At 41.4% G+C, this 14208-nt stretch overlaps 1 protein-coding gene across 1 annotated transcript in view; it reads left to right on the top strand.

Annotated features, from left to right (window-relative positions):
• Nucleotides 1-14208, top strand: part of LOC150108656 (uncharacterized) — a 195497-nt gene that overhangs the window by 24888 nt on the left and 156401 nt on the right. The gene's annotated exons all lie outside the window — the stretch shown is intronic.

Genomic DNA, 14208 nt, shown 5'->3' on the forward strand with positions numbered 1-14208 from the left:
TAGTACTGTCATATCCTGTACACCCCTTGAGGGTACATGGCAGGAATGTGATGATGATGATGATAGTAATATGAAGGTCCTAAGATGAGCATTATCAGTTGGAACAAAGGAAATAGCTGCTGTAAGAGGAAAAAATGGTGAACTCATAAAAAATAGAGATGAAATAATCAAAAGAATTCAGGAATTTTATACTGAACTCTATGAACACAAGAACCAAGACATCCAAGAATCAAATATGTATAACTCAAGTGAGGAAGAATACACTGCCCCTGAGATCTTACAAGGTGGAGTGGAAATGGCACTGCAGGAAACAAAGAATGGAAAGGTCTCAGGAGAAGATGGAATTATGGTACACTTCTTAAAACTGGGAGGAAGCCCTGTTCATGAAACAGCTGACTCTTTAATAAATGCCTAAAACAGAGAAAAATTTCAAAAAATTGGAACAATTCACTTCTAATATTAATTTTTAAAAAGCACAAAATTGGAGAAATTAAAAACTACAGACCTATAAGCCTACTCACCACCATATATGTCTTCACAAAAATTATAAATAATAGAATAAAATCTAAACTTGAGTGAATGCAATCCTGTGAACAAGCTGGATTTAGGAAGAATTACAATACTTTAGACCATATTCATACATTAAGACAGCTTATTGAAAAATCAATTGTATACAATAAACCCTTATGTCTGGGCTATATAGACTACGAAAAAACATTTGATTCAATTAAAACATCTGCAACACTAAAAGCTCTTGAAACCAAGGGAACTGAGAAACCATATATTGAAACACTAAAACATATTTATAATAATGCAACTTCTGTAAATAAATTATATAAAAACAGTGAAAAAGTTTCCAGTACAAAAAGGCATTCGGCAAGGTGATAGTATATCTCCCAAATCTGTACTAGAGGAAGGCTTTAGAAGCTTTAACTGGGAAACAAAAGGTATAAACATAAATGGAGAAATGATGTCCTAATAGCAGATAATCTTGAAGATCTAGAAGAAAGGCTAAATCAGCTAAATGAAACCTCCAGAGTAATTGGATTAAAAATAAATAGAGAAAAAACAAAAATAATGATGAATAAATACATAAACCAAAGAACTGTCAAAGTTGAAAAACCATGAAATAGAACAAGTTACCTCATATGTATATTTGGGCCAATTTTATCCTTTTAGGATTGGGAAAGAAAAGAGATTGAATGAAGAATTCACCTTGGACGGATGGCTTATGGGAAAATGACAGATTAACAAAAGCCCTAAACAAAAAGCTGAGAACAACACAACATCGCATGGAGAGAAGTATGCTAAAAATAATATTACGAGATAGGAAGACATATACCTGGATAAGATCTCAAACAGGTGTCATGGATATTGTAAAATACATTAAACATGCTAAGTGGAGATGGGCTGGGCATATTGCCAGATGCAATGATGGGAGATGGACTAAAAAAAAAAACAGAGTGGAGACCAGTGGATGGAGCAAGACAAAGAGGATGAGAAGAACGTGGAAGGATGAACTGGAACAAGTTGCAGGAGTGAGATGGGTGGGAGAGGCAGAAAACCAAGTAGTTTGGAAAACCATGGAGGAGACCATCCAGCAGTGGACAGAACCAAAAGGTTGAAGAAGAAGAAGAGTGTTAATTAATGAAAGTGGGAAATTGTAACTGTTGCAAAGGATCTAGTCAAGGTATTCAGTGAGCAGTCATTGGGGAGTTTCATCCTCAGTGTGAAATCAGTGTTTCATCTTCAGTGAAATACTCAAGTGTAGAGAATGAAATGAGAGAAGACTTAGTGGTGAGCAAGCAAGACGTATATGTCTTGCTTGCTCACCGCTAACTCTTGCTGACGTATAAGGAATTAAGTAAGCTAGATGTCAACAATTCCCTTAAAACATAAGATATCATCACATGATTCAAAGGAATGTTCCAAGGAGATAGACTTGTGCTGTTGCAAGAGGAGTCTTGCAATAGCACAAGTTCAGGAGTGGATGGAAGATGAAAAAAAAATGTTGCGCTTCACAAAGGCGGTGATAAGGCTATAAATTATAGGCTAATCTGTATATCTTGGGTTGTAGTTAAGGTATTATTATTATTACTATTATTACGGGCAACTCCAGGGAGTCATTGGACTCATCGAGGGAGGCCCCAAATCATATTCATCACAACTATTTGACATTCATACAGCATCTATCATACCTCGCCTTAAACTCATTCACTGTCACAGCATCCACCACAGACTCAGGGAGCGCATTCCACTCATTCACTACTCTAAAAGTAAAGAACCCAGCTCTAACACCTTTACTAACTACACTTTTGCCCAGTTTCCATGGATGTCCCCTAGTCCTCCCAAAACCAGCCCTGTTCTCAAAAATATCTTCTGAATTAATTTTATAGAAACCCTTCAGTAATTTGAATGTCTCAATCATATCTCCCCTCCTCCGCCTATCAACCAATTTTTGCAACCCACAAATCCTCAACCTGTTCTCATACGGTTCATTCCACAGACCTGCTATCATCTTGGTCACTCGCCTCTGGATCCTCTCCACCTCCTCCCCATCAAGAAGAAACCTAGGTGACCAAATCTGAGCACAGTAGTCTAGGTGGGGTCTTATCAAGGCTCGATACAGAGGAACAATAACCTGCTTGTCTCTGCTTGTCATCGTATTCTTCAGCAACCAAGTGATTTGATGAGCTGTTTTGGTCACTTTTGCAATGTGTCCCCTAAATTTCAATTCCTTATCTACCAACACTCCTAAATCTCGTGCCTCATCAATTTCCTGGAGCACGGTTCCACCAATGCAGTAAACTGCCGCCAATCTTTTCACCCCAAAATGCATAACCTTACATTTTGCCACATTAAACTGACATCCATTCTCCTTAGCCCAGACCTCCAATCTATCCAAATCATCCTGCAAAATTTTGCCGTCATCTGCATTCACTATTGCCCTACCCAACTTCGCATCATCCGCAAACAAATGAACTGTTCCTCTCAGATCATTTCCTATATCATTTATGAACAAATTAAACAGCAGTGGTCCAAGAACAGATCCTTGTGGCACACCACTAGTCACAGGCCGTCTTGTGGACTCTACTCCCGAGTAAACCACTCTCTGATATCTCTCCGTCAACCACCCTCCTATCCATCTCACCAACCCTGTGTCCATTCCCATATGCTGCAATTTACTGATTAGAATTCCATGTGGAATCCTGTCAAAGGCCTTGGCAAGGTCCAGTAGAATCACCGTAAACCCATTACCCTTATCCAGTTCAGCCGTCACTGTGTTATAATACGTGAGCAAGTTACTGAGGCATGACCTACCCTTCACAAAACCATGCTGTCCCCGATACAGTATCCCATTTTCTTCTATCCAATCTTGTATTTTCCTCTTGACTATTTTCTCTAAGACCTTGACAATGATTCCTGATATGCTAATCGGTCGGTAATTTACTACAGCAGTCTTGGAACCACCTTTATGCAGTGGAACTATTTTCCCCTCTTTCCACCCGCTCGGGACTAACCCAGACCCGAGACTCAAATTAAACAAAATGGTCAAGGCTACTGACAATTCTTTAGCTGCTTCTCGTACAACACGAGCTGGTATACCATCCAATCCCACAGATATATTGACATTGAGGTTATGCAATAGACTACTCACCTCCACTTCATTAACCACAATTCCCGTATAATCTACTGGTTTATTCGTTTCTGCAATGTCACCACCTGGATGATATACTTTTGCAAAGTGCTCACTCAGTAACTCAACTATCTCAACTGATTCAGTTACCTCCCTACCATCGGCATTCTTTAAAATCAATCTGCCATGTACATTTTTCCTTTTACTTGCTACATATCTAAAAAACTGTTTAGGATTCTCTTTAGCCTGCATGGCCAATGTTCTTTCGTAATCCTTTTTTGCTTTTCTTACCACACTCGTCACCCTTCTGGCCTGTGCTTTATACTGTTCATGTGCCTGCCGGTCACCCTTCTCCTTAAATTCCCTCCATAGTTGTTTCTTTTTTTGCAACTCAAGCTTAATGGTGTTATTCATCCATTTAACCCCTACTTGATATAATATTCGGACTCTAGGTATACAGTCAGCCATTGCTTCATGCAAGCACTTCTTAACTACCTCCCATGCACTATCAACTTCTAGTCCTTGCAGTTGTACATGCCATGGCACTGAACCAATCAAACTCCTAAGCTTGTCATACTTTCCAGCCCGATAATTCCACATGTACCCTGTCTTAATTGAAAATTCTACACCTTTAGCCACCTCCCAAGTTAAGACCCTATGATCACTCTCACCGATTGGTGGCAATGTGGTCATATTTGTTACAGCCAAATCATCAGATGTAATTACTAGGTCAAGCACTCTCTGACCCCTAGTATTTTCCATTACATGCTGTCGCAGATAGTTATCCCTTAATAACCGCATAAAATCCAGTTTCTTCCGCCCGTGTGTCCTCTCCTCACTCCAATCAATGCGACCATAGTTGAAATCTCCCATAATAATCACCCACCTTCCACCCATTTCTTCTATTTGCTTGTGCATACTGTCACCACCATCTTTTCCATCACCTGGTCTATAGCAGCACCCAATTGTATATTTAGTTCTGCTAGCCACAATCTCACATCAAATGGCCTCAAATGTGCTCTTTTCTCTATCCTGCAATTCAACTTCTATTCTCCTTGGCTGGAGCTCATCAGCTATCATCAACAATACTCCTCCCCCCATTTTATTCTCTCTGTCATTCCTGAACACACTATACCCATCACATTCAATCCCACTAGTTATATCATCTACAGTCAGCCATGTTTCACTAATACCTATAACCTGTGGTCTGGAAGTGCCAACCATGGCCAAAAACTCTTCCTTCTTGTTCCTAATACTCCTAGTATTAGTGTACATGAATTTAAGACCCCCAAGATGGGCTAATGGGGCATTTGATGGGCATTGGAGAGGTTAGTGAGAGATAGGATACAAAAGTGGGTTGATAACAGTGGTATTCTTTGTGCTTGTCAACATGGTTTTGTTAAAAACATATTTTATCAGCTTGCTTATGTACCATAACAAGGTGATGAATCTTTTGGACAAGGGAGATGTATACTCAGTGGCTTACTTACTTAGATTTTAGTCTTTTGATAGATTACCACACCAAGTTAGTAACTAAACTGAAGCAGATGGGATTGGATAATAGATTAGTGAGTTGGATAGGCAACTGGCTCTCAGATAGGTATCTAATAGCAAGTTGTGTATGGGGATGAAGTATCCAAAACAAGAAATTTCACCAGTTGTGTTTCATGTGGATCTGTTTTGGGACTGTTGTTATTTAATTTGCATTTTAATGATATTGGGATGGGTTTAACTGGTGATATACAATTGTTTGCAGATGTTGCTAAACTGGAAGTGTGATGAGGATTCAAGAGATGTTAGCCTTACAGGGGGACTTGAATAGATTGCATGAATGGACAACAGTGTTGAACTGCCAGTTCAATGTTACAAAGTGTAAGGTTCTGAAATTTGGTAGGCAACAGTGGAATGCTGAGTATGCATTTGGTGGGAAAATTTTGGATCAAGCCAAGGAGACAAGAGCAATTGAAGTTCAGAGGTCACATTGCATATGTTATGAAGTCATCAGATCAGATAACGACAATGATACAATGGACCTTAACATACAGAAATAGAGGTTCTGGTTCCACTGTATATGGCCCTCATATGGATTACTGTGCACAGATCCCCCCCCCCCCCTCTGGTTTTAATGGTGATGAGGATATATTGGAAAAGGTCCATAGAGGGCTGACGAATATTGCAACTGGCCTTTGGGATATGAGATATTCAACAGTTTGAGGGGATGCAGTTTGCAAATCCTTGAGAATAGGAGGAAGAGAGGGTAAATGAGTGAGACATTTAAGTTTGTAAAGTGTTGTTACCAGGTTAATGTGGAAGAAATTTTTCATAGAATGGGAAAAGGGGAGTAGAATAGGGGGACATTCCTGGAAGCTGTATAAGGAGGGCGTGAGCAGGGACATAAGAAGCAGGTCTTTGCATGGAGAACAGTTGATAAGTGGAATGACATTGTGGTGAATGCAGATACACTGAATGAGTTTAAAACATGGTTTGATGGGCATTGTGTGTAACTCACATGATGAGTCTTTTCACTGCATGGAAATCTGGTATTAATAACAATAATAATAGAACTGTCACATCCTAGACAGGATTTGAACCCAGTGAAGGAGGCAATACAAAGTTTTAGTGTGTTAAATTTAGTGAAGGTCATGAGATATAGTATGACAGAATAGAGCTGATTAGGAGGGCTCAAATAGCGAATGACTCGATGTGTAGGTTATGCAGGAAGAGTGTGATGTGGAGAATCAGGGAAACTAGAGCTTTTAGGGGGGAGGGAGGGAGTAAGATCTTGAGTGAATATGCAAACATCAGTGAAGCATTTGAGTTATAGAATGTGTATAATATGCCTAAGTTAGTACCACTGGTAACAAACCAGAATGGGATGGTATAAAATGTAAGGATAGCAGTCGGCCTAAGGGGCATTTGTACTTTATGTACACTAATGCCAGGAGCATTTGGAACAAGTGGGAAGAATTTTTGACATTGGTTGGCTCATTCTGGTCAAAAGTTATTGGCACTAGTGAGACATGGCTAACAGAAGATGATATAGTTAGTTGGATAGAATGTGAATGGTATAGTGTGTACAGCAAGGATAGAAAAAAAAAAGAATAGGAGGAGGAGTGTTATTGATGATAGCCAATGAGCTGCAACCAAAGAGAGTAGACGTTCAACTGCAGGCCAGTGAAAATAGCATATTTGAGGCTATCTGGTGTGATATTGAGGTCAGCAGAACAAAATATACAGTTGGATGCTGCTGTAGACCAGTGAATGGAAAGATGATGGAGATAGTATGCATCGGCAAATAGACTTAGTGAGTGGAGGACAGGTAATTATTATGGGGATTTCAACTATGGGAACATAGATTGGAAGGAGGAGAGGACACAAGGGAGGGAGGAAGGAAATGGATGTTATGCAGTTACTAAGGGATAATTACCTGAGACAGCATGTAATGGAATATACTAGGGGTTCAAGAGTGCTTGATCTAGTAATTGCATCTGAGAATTTGTCTATAACGAATATGATCACGTTGGCACCAGTTGGTAAGAGTGATAATATGGTCTTGACCTGAGAGGTGGCCAAATATGTGGAATTTTCAGTTAAGACAGGATATATATGTAATTACAGCGCTGGTAAGTCTGTAAATTTGTCATCACCTGGCTTCTATTTTGAATGGAAAAATTCCAGAGAAGATCCACAGATAAGTGGTAAAGCAATATTAGACCTATAAAATGTTGTGCTTATATAGAGAAGATGAGAAAATACAAATTGCCAAGTTTAAAAGGTAGTCAAAAAAAGAAAAAAAAGAAGAATAAGAAGTAATAAGATATAAGAAAGTGGAGGGGCAACAGGAGAAGAAAGATGATTCATCACTGGACTTGATATAAGAGTGTGGTAAAGATGGTGAATATATAAACCAGTAGTTCTTAACCTTTTCAAAATCATGGAACACTTTTAACATAAGAAAAATTTGGGGAACACCAAAGCATTAGGGTCATAAAACTAACAATAAAAATATCCATAGGCTTGCCTTTTATAAAAATGGAACTTATTTTAATGCGATACTTGAGCTTGTTGGCTTTTGCAGATTTCAGCAATATCAGGTCTAATATACTGCTCAAAACAATTAGGAGATATTTTTGTTGTTATTCTTGTTAAAATTATTTCACTCTAAAATGTATAATTTGTTAAATTTGTAATAAATATCGATTATTTAAACAATATCTCATCAATTGCACCCTCTCCATAAATAAGAAATATTTATTCATGTATAAAGTTTTATACATGAATAATTCTTTGCAGAAATTTATAATTATCTGACAGAAACTAAAATATCTCTAATTATTTTGAGCAGTGTATGCGTTCAAAAGCTACCCTCATCTCTTTGTATATATTAGTAAGTTTGTGTATATTAGTTTTTATATGGGTTAATAAGAAACCAAGCTCTCACCAATACGATGTTGAAAAATGTAACAAAATTTTCGGTACCCTTGTAGAGAGAGCTGGGTATTCGGCTTGCACAAAATTCCAAAATTCCTCAAGAGTTATTTCAGAGAATTTCGTTGACAAGGTAACTAAAATTTTCATTTTAGTTACCTTGTCAACGGATTACCATCCGTTGACAAGGTAACTCGTTGTTTTCTTCTTGTAACGAAAATTCACAACTCAATGTATTAACTGTGTCAAATGGATTTCGTATCCAGTCAGAATTGTGTGTATTTAAGGAAGGAAAGTAACTTGAAATCTTTTCTTCCAATATTGTTAATTGTTCTGTTATAACAGAAATAATTCCCCTCGACATTTTTATTCAGACTAGCCAATTACACTCAAAACTGTGTCATGTGACATCTTCCACCGGCTGAACACTTGTAACCAGTTCACGGAACACAAGTGTTCTGGGGAACACCAGTTAAGAACCACTGATATAAACCATTAATATATTATTTATTAAGGTTCATATAAATAGATATGTTGCTCATTGGAGTAATACTTCCTGCAGAAAGTTTTAACTCCATGTAACTTTGTTAATAATAATAATAATAATAAATGATTATTATTATTACTTTTGATGGTTTAATGGCTTATTTAAACCCATTAGCAAAACTTATAAAATTTGTATTAGCCTGAAAAGTGTACTACAATAACCTAAAATAGCAGAGTCTCATTTTAAATCCTGGGCCTGGTTAATTTATAAACTTATGTGAATACTATGGCTAATTTTTACCCTGTGTAACTACACCAGTGTTGAGTAAGTATGTTAGCCACTTATATATTAGCTCATTTATCAGTCTGGGATGTAAAGAAAATACTGATATTTTATCAGTTCATTATCATTTATTTATAAATGATACATGATTGTTTTCAGTTCAAATCACTTTCATGAAAAAAGTCAAACTGGTTCTTCTGTACCACTGTAAACAAATGTTGAGTGTGAAAGCACTGAAAGTCATAAAAACCCTAAATAAAATGAAACCTAAATTATAAGTCTAGACCAGTGCTTCCCAAACTGTGGGCTGCGGCCCCTTAGGGGCTGTTAATTTTGTTGAGGGAGCCATGAAATAATGAAAACAAATTTAAAATATTTTAAGACTAAGTGTGCCATGTCAAATGTGTATGTAAGATGCTAAAAATCTAATATTTGCATTTGATTTTTGCAATATTCACTGTGTATGTTTTCTATTGAATATAAATACAATAAATATTATAATAATATATGTCTATCTTATGATTTTTTTTCGAGGAGGGGGGTCGTGAAAAAGTTTTGCATCTTACATTCACATTTGACATGGCACATTCCCCCCCCCCCCCACCCCCCCCCCCCCCCACCCCCCCCCCCCCCCACCCCCCCCCCCCCCCACCCCCCCCCCCCCCCACCCCCCCCCCCCCCCACCCCCCCCCCCCCCCACCCCCCCCCCCCCCCACCCCCCCCCCCCCCCACCCCCCCCCCCCCCCACCCCCCCCCCCCCCCACCCCCCCCCCCCCCCACCCCCCCCCCCCCCCACCCCCCCCCCCCCCCACCCCCCCCCCCCCCCACCCCCCCCCCCCCCCACCCCCCCCCCCCCCCACCCCCCCCCCCCCCCACCCCCCCCCCCCCCCACCCCCCCCCCCCCCCACCCCCCCCCCCCCCCACCCCCCCCCCCCCCCACCCCCCCCCCCCCCCACCCCCCCCCCCCCCCACCCCCCCCCCCCCCCACCCCCCCCCCCCCCCACCCCCCCCCCCCCCCACCCCCCCCCCCCCCCACCCCCCCCCCCCCCCACCCCCCCCCCCCCCCACCCCCCCCCCCCCCCACCCCCAACTCATTCACTACCCTCCAGGTAAAAAACTTCGTTCTCACACCCTTGTTAACCACACTTTTCGTTAATTTCCCGGGATGACCTCTTGATCTTCCATCACTATCACACAGCTGAAATATTTCCCCTGCATCAATCTTATAAAAACCTTTTAGTAATTTAAATGTTTCTATCATATCCCTTCTTCTCTGCCTATCAACCAACCTCTGCAATCCACAAGCTCTCGATCTATCAATGTAGGGAGCATTTTTACATCTCACCAACTTAGTCACTCTCCTCTGAATGCTCTCCACGATCTCCTCATCTCCAAGGAATCCAGGTGACCAGACTTGAGCACAGTAATCCAAATGTGGAAGTATCAATGCCTTATAAAGGGGAATAATAACCTTTTTATCTCTGGATGTTAGTGTGTTCTTCAATAACCAAGTAATCCTATGTGCAATCTGGGACACCTTAGCAATGTGTCCTCTGAACTTCATCTCCCTATCCACCAACATCCCCAAGTCCCTAGCATCATCAATCTCTTAGAGTACCATTCCATCAATGTAATACACAACTGGTAATCTTTTAATCCCAAAATGCATAACTTTACACTTTTCCACATTGAACTGACATCCATTACCTATTACCCATTTTACCAGCTTATTTAAATCATCCTGCAAACTCTCAATATCAGCTTGAGTTTTTATTGCACTACCCAACTTTGCATTGTCAGCAAACAACTGAATATTTAAGCCATTTCCTATATCATCTATGTACAAATTAAACAATAATGGCCCAAGCACAGAGCCCTGAGGCACATCACTGGTCACTTGCCTCATCCTGGACTCTGCTCCTCCATAAACCACTTTCTGGTATATCTCTACCTGAGCCATTCTCTTATCCATATCACTAGTTTAGTATCCATCCCCATCTGCTCCAATTTGCACAACAGTATTCCATGGGGAGTATCCTGTCAAAAGCCTTAGGAAATCCAGAAGTACCACTGTGTAGCCATTTCCTTTGTCAAACTCAGATGTCATTCTACAAACACGGACAAAGAAATTAGCGCACCAAGAAGGAAGCATAGGATTCAACTGAAATTTTATTTATGTAATGATACAGGTGAATGATGCACATGATGGCAAAACAGAGCTGAAGGACAATTACAAAGGGATCTGTGGTATGCAATCTGGTCACATGGATAGCGCGTTGCACTCGTGCGGCATTACATGCTGCAATACGGTCCGGCATGGTGGCGAACAGACGCCTGATGTTGTCCTGTGCAGACTCGCCTAGACATGTTGGATGCTGCGCTCCAAATCCCGGATATTGTGGCACAGTGGGAGCTGGCATTTCAGCTGCTCCCAAACATGCTCAATAGGGGACAAGTCTAGGGAGCGGACAGACCATGGAAGTGTCTGTACACGACGTAGGCAGACCTTGGCAACCCGAGCCATGTGCGGACGGGCATTATCCTGCTGGTATAGCGCTCCAGGTATCCTGGCCAGGAATGGGAGAATGTGGGCTGTAGGATGTCGTCCACATACTGCTGCCCCGTCAATGCGCCACGTGCCACTACGAGGGGTGATCGGCTATCGTAGGCTATGGCTCCCCAGACCATAATGCCTGCAGTGCTGGAGGTGTGGTGCTCGATAGCAAGGTCGGGATTGTGTCCCCTTGACCAGGGGTTCTCCACACCTGGACATAATGATCATCTGTCCCCAAGACGAAGCGGCACTCATCGATGACGACCACACGTCGCCAGTCTGCGGCATTCCACGTCGCTCTCACCTGGCACCACTGCAAATGGAGTCGGTGATGTTGCGGTGTTAATAGGAGCACACATAAGGGGTGCTGGGATCTAAGATTCGCATCCGTGAGCATCGGGAAATGGTTCGTGGGCACACAGGAGCCCCTACATCTGCCTGTATAGTGGACTGGGTCACCATGAGATCCCTCCGTGCTTGCCACACGATCCATCGATCCTATCTAGCTTGGTCCTCCTGATCCAACTGGTGCCGCTCTGCCGTGCGGTAGTGCCAGAACGTGTCCACAGTTCCCAACACTGTCTGACAGTATGGTCAGAACAGTTCATGTGCACGCCTGTACGGCTCGTCAACAACCCTCCGGTTTTCAGGCCGATGAGCATGCCTCTGTCAAAGTCCGTAAGTTGCTTAAATCAACGTCTCTGGCATCTACCCAGCATTATTATCACTTTATACTCTAGCTTGCGTCAGCCTGTGCTTTTCGCTTTAATCGGCTATCGACTACACACCGGCTTTATAAGGCTGCCGGTTCGTGCTTGCAGCGCCACCGCAGGATGTGTGGGCATGCGCAATCGCACCAAACTTGGATCATTTGCATACCATCCCGCACTCTAGTTATTTGCTTAGTTTCGCCGTTGTACCATGTTTTCTTCCAGGTGCACCAATTTCTTTGTCTGTGTGTGTATTATAAAAAGTTAATAAATTGCTAAGGCAGGATCGACCTTTAACAAAACCATGTTGGCCCCTATAGAGTGTCATATTCTGATCCACCCATTCTTGAATTCTGTCTTTAACCAACTTTTCCAATACTTTTGCCACCACTCCTGAGGTGGTGATTGGTCTGTAATTAACTACTGCAGTTTTAGAGCCACTTTATGCAAAAGAACTACTTTGCCTTCCTTCCACTCCCTAGGGACCATACCAGAGTTCAAACTCAAGTAAGAGGCTGATATATACCCGAGCTGATATTCCATCTAAACCTACAGCAGTGTTTGCTTTTAAAGTTTGCAATATACTAAGTACCAATGATTTATTAATTTCAATTCTCACATTAGTTATTGCTACAGGCACAGAGATATCCTCACTTGGATGATAGACTTTTGAAAAGTGATCACTCACTAACTCTACTATTTCATCTGAATTAGTCACTTCAATACCATCAGCACCCACTAAAGTTATCCTTCCGAAGTCATTCTTCCTTTTACTTGCCACATAGCAGAAGAACTCTTTGGGATTTCTCTTCGGAGTGAGCTTACAGCCATCCCATGGCAGAACATGTTACAGGGGAAAGATCTTAGCAGTGCATGGGATATAATCAGCAGGTATCTGAGGAAGGCAATATCAGAATGTATTCCCCTGGTCAGGAAGACAAACAAGGCAGGTGTTAGATAGATGAGCAGTAGTATCAAGCTTGATCTGCAAATAAAGAAAATGTTATGGAGAATTTACAAGGAGAAAGGCGATCAGTACACCCATGAGCAGCACAAGGCTCAAGCTAGGAAGGTTACCAGTATAGTAAGATAAGCTAAATCAGATTATGAGAAGACCTTAGCCAAGGAGAACTCATAATCTGATTTAGCTTTTCTTACTATGCTGGTAACCTTCCTAGCTTGAGCCTTGTACTGCTCATGGGCGTACTGATTGCCTTTCTCCTTGCAAATTCTCCATAACATTTTCTTTTTATGCAGATCAAGCTTGATACTACTGCTCATCCATCTAACACCTACCTTGTTTGTCTTCCTGACCAGGGAAATACATTCTGATATTGCCTTCCTCAGATACCCACTGATTATATCTCATGCACTGCTAAGATCTTTCCCCTGCAACATGTTCTGCCATGGGACGGCTGTAAGCTCACTCCGAAGATTCTTTTAATTACCTAACCTGTAGTTCTGTATATACCCCTTCTTAAGAGAGATATCCACAAATTTTGCAACCTCCCAAGGTTGCAAAATTTGTGGATACCACATGATTGCTCTCACCAATTGGAGGTAGCGAGGACACGTTACTTATGCATATGTCCTCTGAGCCAATGACCAGGTCCAACACTCTCATACCACGAGTCCCTTCAGTTATGTGCTGTTTCAAGTAATTATCTCTTAGAAGGTGTATGAATTCCATTTCCTTTTTGCCAAGTGGTATTCCCTCCTTCCAATTGATATCACCATAATTAAAATCCCCCATAATAATCACTAACCTTGCACTCATTGCACTAATTTGTTGATGCATGAATTCAGTATCATCCCAGCCTATGGCAGCAATATTGGTCACTATTTCACACCAGACCACCTCAAATGAACTATCATTCACATGTCTATCCTCTTGATATACTACTTTCTTTGGCTGCAACTCATCAGCTATCATCAACAATACTCCTTCCCCTGTTCTGTCTAATCTGTCCTTCCTGAAAAAGTGTACCCATCACATTCAATTCCAGTAACCACATCTTCTGCTGAAAGCCAAGTTTCACTAATGCCTACAACTTTTGGTGAGATTGCACTGACTAATGCCAAAAATTCTTCCCTCTTATTTTGAATGCTT

Source organism: Typopeltis vanoorti, chromosome 3 (genome assembly GCF_054136105.1).
Source record: "Typopeltis vanoorti isolate ZY-2024b chromosome 3, IOZ_Tvanoo_1.0, whole genome shotgun sequence".
NCBI lineage: Eukaryota > Metazoa > Arthropoda > Arachnida > Uropygi > Thelyphonidae > Typopeltis > Typopeltis vanoorti.